At 40.2% G+C, this 12,765-nt stretch overlaps 1 protein-coding gene across 3 annotated transcripts in view; it reads left to right on the forward strand.

Moving 5' to 3' along the window:
- Positions 1-8,049, forward strand: part of Cdk14 (cyclin dependent kinase 14) — a 511,316-nt gene extending 503,267 nt beyond the window's left edge. For all 3 annotated transcript variants that reach the window (XM_048339983.1, XM_048339987.1, XM_048339986.1), the window contains one exon: positions 4,763-8,049. The gene's annotated coding sequence lies outside the window, so the exon portion shown is untranslated. The remainder of the gene's footprint in view (positions 1-4,762) is intronic.
- The last annotated feature ends 4,716 nt before the right edge of the window (positions 8,050-12,765 follow it).

The following is a 12,765-nucleotide window of genomic DNA, read 5'->3' on the forward strand; positions in this document are numbered from 1 at the left end:
GCCAGCATGAAACATATAGAACACGTGATGACATTGGAGCACCCTGAGATGGTTCTCAACTGTGCTGTTCCTCTAGCATCCAATCATGTGCATATATGTAGGGATATGTGTATGTACACAGGAAGATTTATTGGGGAGCAAAGAAAGAATGCAGAAGAGCCTGGTCCATTCCTAATCTGAGTCCGTGCTTGCATTTAGCACTTAAGGGCTTCTGCATTCTGTTTGCTCAGAAGAGTGATGAAGCACTCCTTGCTTATGCCTCAAATCAGAAATGCATGAAGTGTAGCTGCAGAGATAATACATTTTCCCCAAAGGCTTTGGCTGAGCAAATTAGGTGTCAATGGGGTGCCTGCGCAGGCAGTACTCTCTCTAATTAGTCTCTTGAGCCTAGTTGGTGGCGGGTATGAGATGATCTAATCAATTGGTCTGTGTCTGATGGCTCGTGTAAAAATCCTACCAGGCAGACTCTCTCCCACAGGTCACCCACCTGCACAGCGGGACTGCTCATTTTCATTTTTCATCTCCCCCATCACATGAGGCTGACAGTTGGTTTTAAGAAAATTGAATCCAAAAAATATCTAGTTCATAGGGCACATGGGTCAGAACAAAGTTGCATTATGGGTACTAGCGATCCAATTAATTAATATTTATAGCTGAGAAGCCTTATGTAGATATCTCTGAATAAGGACTTTATCGATTGAATCCAATTTCTTGCTTAAAACATTCATTTCTAGAGAAAGAACATTGTAAAAGCAAAAGGAAAGATAAAAATAGCATCCATTAATCTTCTGACATATACCTATGAGCAGATCTGTGCATGGTTGAACTTAGATACCATATTCACTGTTGATTTATATTATGCATGCAATATGTTGAATTATCAATCAAATATAAGGTAATGATTTACATATATATCATACAAATATATCATATTTTACTTCCCTATGGTAGTTAATACACTTTTCTTTTCCTTCCACCTAAATCCCCACTATCAAATACACAATTGCATTTAGATTTCTAAAGAATTTTCTAGCAGTAAACTGACATGTGAACTATGCACTCATTAAAAATCAAATCTAATACTGCCCAACAAAAGAGAAAGGATATCCCACGTTATGAGCAGCAATCAGACAGGGTAGATGGCACCTCCCTTATTTTCTTATTTTCTTTCTTGGCTTTCTTTTATTGAGTAGGAAACATGATGATCACTACCATTTGTGTCCAGTTACTGTGTTAATATATATCATCCCATATTGCCCAGTTCTACTTGCACCCTAAGTTGGATACATGTAATATTCCTAGTGATGGTGGTCAAAAAAGAGGTAACATAAAGACTGAGGCAAGCACTATCAGTGGCCAAAATGTTGAGCTCTTTAATGAACTCAATAGACTTATATAATATGCTGTTGAGTATATTGACACTGGCTTGCTGTTACATGAAACCAAATCGTTCCTTTCAAAACTAATATTATGGGGTGGAAAAAGAAAAAGGTAATTTTTTCCTGCAAAAAAGATATTAATTCTACCCAGAATTTTTCACTGGTGTTATATATATAGTTACTGTACTTTGTGCCCGGCACAGTAGTTGACTACTGCTGATGAAATGGCTGCATTGTACCAGCTATTTCAGCAACAAACAAGAACTCAGGCATAGCATTTTCTCTCAGTGAATGTGCCATAAGGAAACTCTACACTTGAGTAATCTTTTACTCCCAAACCTGCAGGGTCTATCTTTTCCTCTTCCTATTCATTCATAACCTACCCATGTCTGAGTTGTGCCCTTGCAGACATATTGGATAACAAAACCAAACTGAAGAACAACATCATGATGCCAGCTGCACCTTTACTTCCTTCTTGAGAAAAAGTATGTCAAAGGGTACTAAATAAAGTCTCAAGTTTAGGGGGTCAATGTGGGCACCAGGCCTCCATTCTGGTAATTACAATGGAAGAGTAGAGGGGAGCCAAGCACAGACTGTGCTGTTTGCTTGTTTATTCCTAGACAAGCAGATATAAAATTGAAAACAAAACCTGTAGTTCATTTTTCTAGAATAAGCAAGCCTCTGGAAAGAGCAAAATCTCAACATCTATTTAAGCTACACGGAAGAAGAGAGATTTTTTTTTAAATCTTTGTAATAAGAATGTTTGCCTTGGTAGTAGAGTTTCTACTTTCTGGCCTTTTCCAGAAAGGCTCTTGTTTACATTTACCTAGTCAAAGGAAAGAACTCACAATAACGAAAGGTATCATCCCTAGCTCATACTATATGTAGAAGGTAACACCATATACATGAAAGGTTTAATTGTAAGAACTAAAACTGTAAGAGCCATAAAAGAAACTTAGGAGGAAGTCTCTATAACCTTGGATTTCACAATGAATGTTTAAATATTATACCAAAAGAACAAGCATCTAAAGCAAAACATGTAACCTTAGTCTTCATCAAGGCAATCCATGGAACAGAAGAAGACATCTGTAAATTATGATTTACAGATAAGGGATTTATTATAAATTCTTATTTATGTGATAAGGGATTAATATACATTGTTCATAAAGAACTCCTACCACAACAAGAAGAACAATGGAGTTCAATAGATACTTTTCTAAAGAAGATACTCATATAGAAAATAAGGACAGATAAAGGTATTCAACATCATTAATCATTAGGGAAATGAAAACTAATAAAAATGAAATGTAAACCAGTTTTCCACATGAAGAAAACTATAATTTAAAAACAGAAAGCAAATGTTGCCATGGATATGGAGAAATTGGCCCTCTTCTTCATTTCTGGTAAGAGTGCAAAATGTTATATCTACTTTAGAAGGGAGGAGGTAATAAGTTGGATAAGAAATGTACATACTGCCTTATGTATGAAACTGTAACCCCTCTGTACATCGATTTTACAATAAAGAAATGAAAAAAAAACCAATATCGCAGCTCCTACAGAAAAGAACTGACATATGACCCAGAAACTCTGTTCCTTAGGAACTAAAAACAGATACTGGAATGAACACTTGTCCATGTATGCCTATGATAGTCTTACTCACAAAAATACAACTCGAATATACGTTAACTGATAAATGAATAAGCAAAATGTGTTGCATCCATATAATAATTTAATATTGCTTAGCCATATGAAATAAGGAAGTATCAATATGTAATAAAATATTGATGGAATTTTTTAATGATATGCTAAATGAAAGCAATGGGATCCTTATCATATTTTCTGATTCCATTTATATGAAATATCCAGAATATATTGCCAGAGAATGTGAGAAAGGAAGAAGGGGCATGACACCTTATTTTTTCTTTTTTCTTTTTTGGCCAGTCCTGGGCCTTGGACTCTGGGCCTGAGCACTGTCCCTGGCTTCCTTTTTGCTCAAGGCTAGCACTCTGCCACTTGAGCCATGGCGCCACTTCTGGCCCTTTTCTGTATATGTGGTGCTGGGGAATCAAACCCAGGGCCTCATGTATACGAGGCAAGCTCTCTCGCCACTAGGCCATATCCCCAGCCCGGGGCATGATACCTTAAAGGGTGTACATTTTCTTTGGGGAGTGATAAAATGTTTTGGAACTAGAAATGCCCCAAGTGTGTTTGGAACAATAGCTGTACAACATCATGATGCCCAGTGCCAATAAAATATAGACTTTGGAATGGTTAATTTTATGTTATGAACTTCAGGTTAATAATAGAAAACTGAGCAGAAAGTAAACATACTGAAAAATCACTGGAGTAAGTAAAAGAGATGAGTAGAAATTGGGCCGTGCTGTTTTAATGGTTTTTGAGAGTAAGAGTGAAACTTCTTGCTCTCAGGGTCAAGGTTTCACTAGGTTGCTGCCATGTTGGGGCGGTGTCCTTGATGCTACAGCTATGGGGCCACAGTACTGTGAGGACTCCAAAATTAGCCCAAACCCCTTGGGCCAGGGTCAGAATCATCAGATAGAGATAGAAAGGCCTGGCCTGGTGTCAGTACTCAGGAACCAGCTTCTAAGCCTAGATGGTGAATAGGTTCTGGGACAGAGTAGAATCAATGTATCCAATCCTTCAGCTGTGCCAATCCTTCAGCTGTGCATTGAAGCTAGCAGTCACACACTGTACCTGGCCAGATATTCTTCTCCCATCCTAAAATCCACCAAAGATGCTAGAGCTGAAAGGAAGTACAGGCAGAGGCACAGGGGTCATTCTTTCTCCATGAATCATCCCAAGTTTTAGGCAGGCATTGTTGGAAGCATGCTGCCTGATGCAGGGTGTTGACAAGAAGCTGCCTGCCAGTTCAGTCATACTGATCAATGTTCATTCTGCCAAAAGTAAAGTGCCTGAACCAGGAAATAACAAAGATCTAGCTAATTTGTGAAAGCATGTATGGGATCCATTTTCTATTCCATGTTCATAAAAATGAACATGATATATCCTTTTAAAGACTTTGTGATGCTACAGGTAGTTAAACCTGTATTACTATGAATGATCTGGGAAAAGAAATTTGCTGGATTTTTTTCTGTAAATAATCTAAGAGTAAGCTATCCTCATTTGAGCTCATGAAGTTCAGTTATTTTAAAGGAAGAAATACAGTAAGAGCATTTGTTTCTCATATTATAAGAAATGTTTGGACTATAGAAACCATTCTACTTGAAATATATGTTCTTGGGTGGCTGTGGAGAGCCCAGTGGCCTCCCATTAGCCTGACCAATTTTGATGTCTCAGGTAATTTAGGGAAAAATGAATGATGTTCTTTTTTTTAATGTAACAATTTTCTCTTTTCCTCCTTTCAGGATTAAGTTGTCATCATTGGGGAAAGAAACAAAACATTAATGAAGTGCCCATTAATGTGAAGGGAATCATGGATCGGTTTCCTTTCGCTCCCTGTGGTGGATTTCACTTACAAGAAAATTGAAGCTGGCAAGACCCTGTTTTCTCTGCAATTCATTTAAAACCTTGCACGCATTTGGATACCTTGTGATTTCCAAGAACTATGTGAAGATTAAGCTTTGCTTACTGATACATGGCATGTATTCTTTTCAGTCTTTTGTGTTTGATTTTGTTTGATTTCCCTCTGCAGCACAGCTTCTCTGTAAAGGTTTTTATGTTTTTGCCAGCCATGTCTTAAATACATTAAGACAACACATTTGGTGTTCACACTTCTTCAGTAATGTCTGTACTTGAAAGCCACACAGTGGCATAAAACAATATGTGTTTTCTTTGAGAGCTGTGCATATTTTGCACCCACTAAGGAAGGACCTTTTTCACTACAGCAAAACCCATGTTCTCTGACTGACTGAGACAACAGGGTCCCAGACTGTGGAGCCCCACCTGTCGCTTACCTTTTGAGGAATTTGCAAAATGTGGGGGTTTTTTATTTCTTGGAAATAACCACACATTTATATATAGGATATTGAAATTTGCTTAGCATTTTCAAGCCACATGTAACATGACTGTCTTCAGAGCAGTTTGGAAATGAAGAAAATACATACTAAGCATCAAGAACAAAGTGCTATACAGCATAGTTTTCAACCTCGAGAAATACAGGAAACTTTTTACATGGATTCTGGGTCTTGTTAACATTTTTTTTTTGCTATCTACTCTGTTAACACTTTGTTTTTTATATGGAGAAAAGAGTGAGGAACAAATTGTTTAAAAACTTGGGTGTAAAAGATTCGAATCATATTTCACAGTAACTCTGAATACAGTCTTGAATGATTAACACTTAAAAGCAAAGGATTAATTTATCCAGAGTTAAAGGTTTGCTCACTTACAACACAGCACCTTTGATTACATTTTTACAAAACATTCCAACCTGATTGGAAGGTATCATTGATTACCCAACTTTAAATCAGTCTTCTGGAATAGCTGTTCAAATGTAGGTTTTAGGAACAAGGCAGGAATCTTGCCTTAAAGACAGAAATGGGAAAAAGGAGAGCCCAGCTCCTCTTGTCTAAGGAGTCCAGAGGCCTTGGAGGATGAAGTTGAGCCTGTGGCACCGTGGAAAGGGCACTGACATTGAGCATTTCCATCTGGAGGGGAGCTGCCTGGTGGAAGCTGGCTACCATGGGCCAGCCTCATTGGAAATCCCAGTATTACTGGGGTCATGAAGCAGTTTTTTTAAAAAACTTCATCTACTGCATGCACAATTCCCACAGAAATACCTTTGTGTCCATTACTTCGCATTTTCGTATTTGTTAGCAAGCGGGAGCAATGACAAGCTTGAAATATGTCACACTTTCAGGATCAAGAATAGGAATTTTCCTATCATTTATGATCTCTCTTGACAAGGGTTTTCTGAGAATCAGGTCTGGGGAAACTGCTCTCTGGTCAAACCCATTACACAGAGAAGTGAACCCAGAATTCCTCTCTTTAAAATGATACTGTCTGTGGAGTGAGATGTGAGTGCATATTCCAGGTCAAAACCCAGCCTAACCAGATGCCCTGTGCATTGTAAACTCACAGAGGCTAATAAGCAAGGAATTATTTACTAGTTGGTTTTTAAAGAAAGCAAACAAAACCCAAGACTAGAATGTTTACTCTTTCTCATTCCTCTTCCATACATTCCAATCCATGCAAGTCCTTAGAGCTATTTTGATTTAAAGTATACTTAAATTAGGATTTCTTGTAGTAAACATGAGGAGAAAACTGTCTATGTAATAAGAAACGGCCTTCCCTGTTGCTTATTTTGAATCTTTTGCTCATTTGGAGAAGCATAATGCTTGTGGTTTACAAAGTTTAAATCAAGAGTTTGTTGATTAAACCTTGCTGCTTAATAAGGCTTCTAATTTGAAAATAGTTAAGGCTGAAAGACTTCAATTAGTAATGTGAGGGTAATAAGAGATCTGTGCCCTTGTCGTAGACAACTTCTCTTGGGAAATAAAACATAGCATAGGAATTAAGGCTATGACAGAGGCATGCTCTCAGATCCCCATCCTTGTCATCCATACAGGAAATCCTAAGGTTGGTTTGACCCCTTCCTTTCCTCTCCTTTTTGTGGTCACAGTCCTCCCCTCCCCTGCTTTTCTCTCCTATCCTCTCTGAGGGGAGTCATGAAAATCAATATAGGCTATGTTCATTAACAGATTAACTATACTGGAATGTATAAGAAAAAAGGAAGCACTGGAATGTTTGTGAGATTATTTTTGTATGAAGGAGTCACTTGAGGTCCAAGAGCTGGTAGGAATAGCATGAACACCTCAGCCCAGTGACTGTATACACATGACCATGCACATGTGCACACAATATGCAGGAAGGAGACACCGGAACTTAATCTCCATTTCATTAAAGGATAGGTTTGATTGAAGTAGTTTTCGATAAAAACATGGAGGACATAAAACTGGGGTTGCTGTCTACCTATGATGCATGGGTTAGAAGCTGCTTCTCCCTCCCAAGAATGATCAGAGAGGACTTTGCAAAGGAGCCTCCAAAGCTTCGCAGAGATCAAGGCTCAATATCCTTCCTCAGTGTGTATAGGACAGCCAATGTAATCAGTACCCTAGGTATGTGTTCATATGATTCTCATCTGTGAATATTACTGGGTTTGTAATCTTTGTTATATAAGAGGATGTTTAGGCTGTACATATTGGGGTAGATTGTTGCCTGCCCCTTATACATAGGAATATGCTGCATTACTGTGTGTAACGTCCATCTCCTTTACTGGCTTATGGGCAGAAGAAACTGTGTGTTACTGCCTCACAATGTTCTCATACGTCAGAATAAAACCTTTCAAATCTCCAATAAAATAAGCAATTACCTATTGCCATTCCCCTTCTCACAGCAGCATATATAAAATCTACATTCTTTGTTTGGAAGTGAACTTTGCCCTTTTTTGTCTTTTTTGGTGTGTATGATGCACTGAGATGCATACTTTCTAATGAGGTTGGTACCTAAGAAATGTGCTAGCATCCCTCAGACAACTATTATACTTAAAAAGGACACCTAGTAAGGAGAATGGAATACTACGTGTTGCGTATTTGTTTAACACTTGTAATTTGTCTGTATTATGAAGGATGTAATGGTTCGTCAGCTGTCACTGTTTTATTGTAACATGATATGGAATAAAGTATAGCAGACTCTCCATATGTCTTCTTGACATACCTTTATGATTGCCCAATAAGACCATTTCCCACATCAAAGAAACACTGTCTTAAAACTCTTTGTCACCAAAGGCACAAACTATGTGGGAAGGAGTGAGGGCCTAGCAAAATGAGGCTGTGAAGTGCAGGTTATGCTCTGGCTCTTACTTACTTACTTACTTATTCTGTGCTCATGAATAAGGTTACTTACTCTGCTCATGATCATCACAGGTTCTATTCATCTCAGATGAACTAGAGTCTAACTGGTCTTGTTCTGTGACAGTCCCATTTGTCTTTTAACCTACTCTTCTGTAGGTTCCCCTCCACTGAAATGCTTTACATTCCATCAAAGCTTCTTCACATGCAGATGCTCTGGGAAATCACATCATTGTCCTTACTGAACCCAGCAGGCTTCTCCAAACACCACCCAAGAGTGCATGTGCCTGAATGAGCAGGGCACTGTTGGAACCCCGAGTCTGGTGTTGGAACTCCATGGTGGACCAACACCACTGACTTGGGAGTCTGGTCCTGCTTCAATCACTACCTTCTTGTCAATTCTATCATAATTTCACACATCCCTGCCACACCCCCATAATTTAACACATTACTACTAAGGTTTATCCCCTATAGGGACATCAATCTGTAGAGAGTATATTTAGTGATTTTAGTGTATGTGAGTCTATAGTGGATGCTAAGAAGTTCAGGAAATCTGGCTTTGCTCTAGGCAGATGGCTTACCCATGAGGATCAGCTGATTTTTGCTACCTTTGCTCTTCTGTAACCTCTAGGGTTTCTGTTTGTAAACCCTTCACAAAGCAGCTTCCTCCCCTGCAGAGGCAGACCTGCATGCTCCCAGGCAGTGCAAGTTCCAGTGCAGCTAATGATAGCCGCTGGTCTCCACTGCCTCCAGCTGCTTCTAATCTTCCCATAAAGCACCAAGAGCTAAGGGCAAATGCATCTTTACACAGTCGCTGTCACCACCACCCGATTCTGGAATAGGACACTGCATCAAGGCGAACTTCTCAGTACCAATGTAGTGATAATGTGCACATTTATTACTTATATGGCAATCATAAGAATTGAATAGAATATAAAAAGTCAAAAGAGTGACACTCCAGGAATCTGGTTGGGTTTTTTTTTTTTTTTTTTTTTTTAGTTTTATGGTTGTTGGATTTGGGGGGGGTTTGCCTTTGGTTTATTGTGGTAGATGAGATTGAATTAAAATCTTTGAGCTTGCCCTCTACCATTTGAGTCATGCCTCCAGTCCCCCTTTTGTTTCATTGGTTATTTGCTTTTAACCTGGACAGGCATGAGATGCAAATCTTCTACTTGTGTTACCTGTGCCACTGGGGATGACTGCTGCTCATCATTGTACCCAACCATTGTGCTTCCTCTGTAGCTGGGATAATGGTGTGTGCCACCACACCCTGTTATTGATTGAAGATAGAGTCTACAGAACTTCTTCTTTTGCCTGGGCTGGCCTCAAACCCTGATCCCCCATCTCCACCCTGCAAGTAGCTAGGATTATAGGCTTGAACTGGCACACCCAGCCCAGGGTGGTGTTTTAAGGGAGCAAAAAAAAAAAAAAAAAAAAACCCACCATATATATATAGCCTTTATCCCAAGCAGCTATATGGCATTTGTTGAGGTCAGTCCCGGCAGCCTCTGCAGCCAGCTCACATTTTAGAGCTTTCCTGTATGTCTACAATGATTTAATCACATGCACTCTTAATAAAAGAAAGGGGATGGAGGGCTGGAATCTATAGGAGAGCAAAGAAATACCTTTGAGAAGTATTTTTAACTTTTTTTTTAATATGGCAGTAGAGATGTCAAGCATCCTCTCAATTCCATAATTGCCCAGTGTTCCAATCTTTTGCAGCAGGGCTCTTCCTGCTCTGGCAGGTTGGAGGGTGTGATGAGAACGGGCTGAGGGAAGCAGCTAGAGTCAGGAGGGCGGCACTCCTATAGTTGCTATCGGCCCCCAGAGCAAAGAAAAACCAGAGGGGAAGGTGTTGGAGCAACCTTGTGCCACTGGGTTAACACGTACAGTTGCTGAATAATGGCGGGCATTGTAAATCTCTGCAATGAGAGCCTCACAGTGGCCCAGAAGCCTGCTGCTACCAGTGGGTGGTGGCGTTATGGGCATTAGCTTTGAGAAGCTTATATAGCAGAGGGGGCTAGTATAAAGGACACAAATCAGGGAAAAACTGACAAGATTAAAAAAAAAAATCCAAGGCCTCGTATTTACTGTTCATCCCCCATGCTCTCGGTGTGCTATATTGTCTGAGTTGAGTCATGCTGAGAAAGAGCCCAGCACAATAATAGCTCCGAGCAGCCTTCCAGCCCTGAAGCCATCCTCTGCCAATGTTGCTGACTGTGCTAGTAGAGAATGGGATTCCGATAGAGTTGTCTTTTTTATTCTTTCTCTGCGAGACCACCAATAATTATGGAAGGCACACTGCAAAGATGGGCTAAGAGATGGGCTGTATCCTGAGAAGTGATCTGATAGGGATTGGAGCTATCCCACCCAGGCCTGCCAGCTTGACAGATCTCATGATGCCAGGGCAGTCCAGGGACGCATCTGAACCAGCAGTTCAAGAGTTTAGTTATAATAAGGCTGAACTTCATGTATCATATTGCAGGGAGAAGTAATGACTCTTACCTTCTCCTCTTCAGCCAAACTTGGTAACATAGCATCCTGAGCCCCAAAGAAAGGCTATAACCCATTGAGAACCTCAAAAAAAAGAAGGCTAACTTCCCACACCTGACACTTGAAAGATCACTCAGAGCACCATGCATTTCATTCCTATAGCCCTGTGGCTCTTAGCACTTGATTCGTTTGAATTATCAGGAAATTTTAAAAACACCTCCACACCTACCAACTCCTACCACCCCCCCCCCCGACACACACACTGACCAACTCATTCTAGAAAGATGGTGGGTAGAGACCTGGTACTGGCCTGTTCTGAAAACTCAACAGGTAATTCCACTCTGCAGCCAGTGTGGGAGCTGCTAGACTCCTCCCTCCCTGCAGCCCATCTGCTACTTTAGTGCATCCTGTGAAGGCTACCAACTTTTTCTTCAAAGGTCAGAGAGCAAGAACACCTTAGACCTCCCAGGCTGTACAACTTCTGTTTCAACTATTCACTTTATAGTTGTAGAGAAAACATCCAGGCACAATCCTTAGATGAATAAGTGTGGATATGTTCCAATAAAACAATTTGTAGATACTTGACTTTGAGTTTCTATTTCATATAATTTTGAAAAGACACGAACTAATGTTTTAATTTTTAATGAAACATTTTAAAATTATTTTTAATTCACAGATCACATATAACATGCATTTGACAGAAATTGGCTTGGTTTAGAACATAGTTCTGGGAATGGGATAGTCAAAGAACCACTCTTAACATTTTCAAGGTCTGTATAAAAAGAAAAGTCAAGGCCCACATCTACATATATAAATGTTTACATCAAATCCAACAAACAAAATGGGAAGTACATGCTGTTCTCTCACATTGGCAAATAGGCCTTCCTAATGGCCAAGAAATCCAGATTTGTACTTAGAATTTTTGTACTCAGGGTTTTTTCATCAGAGGATAGCATTATGGGATGCATGCTTCCCCATCTCAGCTCCATTCACAATGTGAGGAACCATGTGTGTGTTTGTGTTTGTGTGTGTGTGTGTCTGTGTGTAAATCCTTCACACTCTGTCCATACCTTTGGCAAAGAGCCTCTCTTTAGCCCGCCCCTGCCTGTAGTGTGCTGAAGTGCTTCACAGGGGGCCTGGATAGGAAGACCATGCTTCAAAACACCTGGCCCTATCTAAAAACTACCTAAAGCATAAAGGGCTGAAGGTGTGGCTCAAGGGGTAGAACACCTACCTAACAAGTGCAAAGGCACTTTAGGCAGTGCCCCATGAGATATCATTCTTCCCTCAGTCCCACTGGGAGGATTGCATTGGTGTTCATGCTATGTTCATGCAATATAAATGGTGGCAAAAGTCACAGAAATGATACAGAAAACGGCCTGATGGTTCCAGGATAAGAGGTAAGAATGACAGCAGGGAGTCTTGAAAAAGATGCAAGAGAATTTCTTAGGGGACACAGAAGAGCAAATGCCAACAAAAAGCGCCATCCTGTCATAGTAGATCAAGCCTGTAATCCTAGCTACTTGGGAGGTGGAGATCAGGTGATGATTTAAAATTAGCCTGGGCATAAAAGTTGTCAAGACTCCATGCACATCAAAGGCTGGGAACAGTGATACTCTTCAGTTGTCCCAGCTCCAGGGAAAACATAATGATTGGATGCAGTGGTACATACCTATCATCCCCAGGGACATAGGGAAGCATGATGAAAGGAACACAGCCCAGGCCAGCCTGGGAATAAAGCAAGACCCTACCTCAAAAATAACCAATACAAAAAGGGACTTGAGGCTCAAATGACAAAGCTTCAGTCTTAGGTCCTGAGATCGATCCATAGTATCACCTACACTCCCCCCCAAAAAGTGGAATGAAACATGACACACTTCCCTCATGCTAATTCAACCCCAACTCAAGGATTCAGTAGTAAAAAATATCATGGGTTTGCCAGTACCAGAATTTGGACTCAAGGTCTTACACTTGCTTGGCTTATCAGCCTGCTTGCTCAACTAGTGCTCTACCACTTGAGCTATGCCTCCATCCCAGTCTTCTGAGATGGAATCAAATGGACCTTTCTA

Source organism: Perognathus longimembris, chromosome 2 (genome assembly GCF_023159225.1).
Source record: "Perognathus longimembris pacificus isolate PPM17 chromosome 2, ASM2315922v1, whole genome shotgun sequence".
Lineage (NCBI taxonomy): Eukaryota > Metazoa > Chordata > Mammalia > Rodentia > Heteromyidae > Perognathus > Perognathus longimembris.